The sequence below is a fragment of the Propithecus coquereli genome, unplaced genomic scaffold, assembly GCF_000956105.1.
Source record: "Propithecus coquereli isolate 6110/MARCELLA unplaced genomic scaffold, Pcoq_1.0 Scaffold25, whole genome shotgun sequence".
Taxonomy (NCBI): Eukaryota; Metazoa; Chordata; class Mammalia; order Primates; family Indriidae; genus Propithecus; species Propithecus coquereli.
The window spans coordinates 11,385,057-11,387,824 of record NW_012148063.1 but is presented as its reverse complement, the minus strand read 5'-3'; positions in this window follow the sequence as shown (position 1 = coordinate 11,387,824).

Here is a 2,768-nt window from a genome sequence, read left to right as displayed (position 1 = left end):
TCGCCACCACCTCTCTTAAGGATCATAACATCTTAGTTTAAGAGAAAACTTATGACATGGTAGAATCACCATATCCAAATTCTCAAATTTCAACCACTTGGGGGGGAAAATCTGATGGGCGCAGCTTTGATCCGTGAGACGGGGCTGGGGGTAGAGTCTGTAAAGGCGGCCACCGCCAGCTGCTCCTCTGCGGAAGGTGTGTGTGTGCACGGAGTGGGGGCCGCCGGCCCGGTTGCCTGAGAAACGCGGCTGAGTCGTGGACTGGAACTGCATCGTGGAGTAAATTCTAGTGTACTCACTGCCTCTACAAAATACCCGGACTCCGACAGGAACCTAATAAAAATTAATTCAACGATAAAAATAATGCTTCAGTTCAGTTATTACGCCATTGAACCATTTGATGGCTGCGTGTAACCTTCTGTTTGGTCATTACCCACCCAAATACCTCCCAAGAATCAAACTCCTAACCCTGCTGTGTGAGGCCTTACTTAATCCATTCCACACCCACCTAACTAACCTTATCTCCTGTCACTGCCCGGATTAGGACCTTCCACCTGGCCACGCTCGTCTCGGCACCAAGTCTTGGTGGATGCCGTCCTCCAGCCCCCCAGGAAATGCCTCTTTCTTCTCGTCACCGCTTTGAACTCCACTTGTCCAAAACAGAGAATACTACCTCTTCTCAATCCCGCCCTCCTCCGTGAGCATCCCTCTCATCTACAGCGTAGCAGCAACAATCCCTACTTCATAAATGCCACACGGACACATCAGGATAATGTGTACAAAGTGCTTAGCACAGTACTTGGCCCTTAGTAATTGTGCATCTATAGCAGCTATTGTTATTCTATTACTAATATCTAACAGTAACATCTAATGTTGTTCCCTCACTTTCCCACACACCTTTCCATTTCCCGGAGTTCTGAAGTGCGAACTTGTCTTTGATTCTGTTGCCACTTGCCTGGCCTCGGCACTGAGCCGTTTCTCACCCTGTGTCGTGTGTTCTCAAACGTCCGTGCTCTCCTGCAGAGCGGGGCCCACGGCGCACGTCTCACTTCCCAACACAGTGCCAGCCAGAGACAGTGCTCAAAGGATATCTATTGCATTATTTAGACAATTAGTGAAAAGCAAAGACTAAATAAATAATTTTAGAAAATCAGATTTTGCACGTTTGTTATGAAAAAAACACTAAGTGGTACATAAGACAAATTCCTAATGGTAGAAGCAGAATGTGCGTAAATAGCAGCATAAGCAGAGAACTTTGCAGTTTATTCTCAGGTAGCATTTATTAGAAGTGTTAATATTATCAGACTTTTGCTGAAAAGAGTCCATTGCACCAAGGGCAGATGATTCAATGATATATTTTAGTCACATTTTATAAAGGACATGAGGATCCTCCAAGACGTCTTTTTACCAGGCTGAGACCCAGCACTCCATCAGTAGGTGAGGAAGCAGCGGTGCGGGAAATTCGCAGTATAAAACAAGCCTCAGAGTTTAAGCGGACAACATGATCAATGCAGAACTGAGGACAGTCTCTTGTAACTCAGTGTCCTGGCGACGTGGAGCGATGATTACATGAGAGCGCGGGAGGCAGCCTCGGCGAGGCTCGGCCAGGCTCCCGGGCTCGATGGATGGATGCCTTATTCCAGGGCACCAGAGAATGGAATTGATTTAAGTTGCGCTGATATTGTTCTGCAGGGAACCTGAGGGGCGAATTCATTCCGGATAATTCCCCACACAGGCAAGGTCTACACATGCCACTAACAAAAGACGTATTTAGTGTATTCATCTGGGAAAATATTAAAGTTTGAAATATTTTTATTAGTCTTGTAAAAGACTGAGCTAGTTATTCAGTTCTGAATTCCCTACCACTGAATGCAAGAAAGCAGTAATAAGAGATCCGTTTTCTAACCACCAATGCCCTCGCCCCTCTCTTCTCCCTGGAAATATTAGTCAACTAAACTACCACAAGCAGGAAAATACAGAAGAGAAACAGGAACTTTCCTGAATATTTGTATTCAGCAGAGTGAGATTTATGCATGAGATGCAAATTACTGTGTGTTATTTACACATCTGAGGAAAAACAAATCTTGAATGTAAACGTTTAGAGGGCATATTATTTTTAAATATGAAAGTAGTAAAAATTATTAGAGCATTCGTAACTCCCACTCTGTTAAAGAGACATGCAAATGAGTTTTTAAAAGAACTTTTATCAGAATTACAGGAACTATATCAAAAAAGCATTAGAAAAATAAAAAGCATAAAATATCTGACTGCTTCTACTTCTACAAATCCTTCAGAATAATTAGTTGTATTTTCAAGTGATTGTGGGATCAGTCCTTTCTCTATAAACACTTTGCTATTGATTAAACATCAAACATACAGCAGTCACCCATTTATTTTCAAGCCCTTTGTTATTTCTGTTGGAATTCAAACAAATGGGCATTTTATTGTTCAGCTGTCTTGATCTGATCTCTCTCATAGACTTAAATTTCTAAAAAAGTGAAACAGGTTGAGAAAATGGAGATCCACTGGCTTAATTCTCTGCATCACCAATAGTTTATTAAGGAAATTTAAAAAATGTGCTAGGCGAGGCAGGGTTTACCCACGGACAGTTATGCGCCAGTCTGATCTGTGTGTGTGTGTGTGTGTGTGTGTGTGTGTGTATGTATATATATCATTACGTTTAATTCTCACAACAGCCACATCAAGTAGGGACTCTATTACGATTGTGCAGATGAGGAAACTGAGGCTGTAGAAGTCAATAGGGTTTC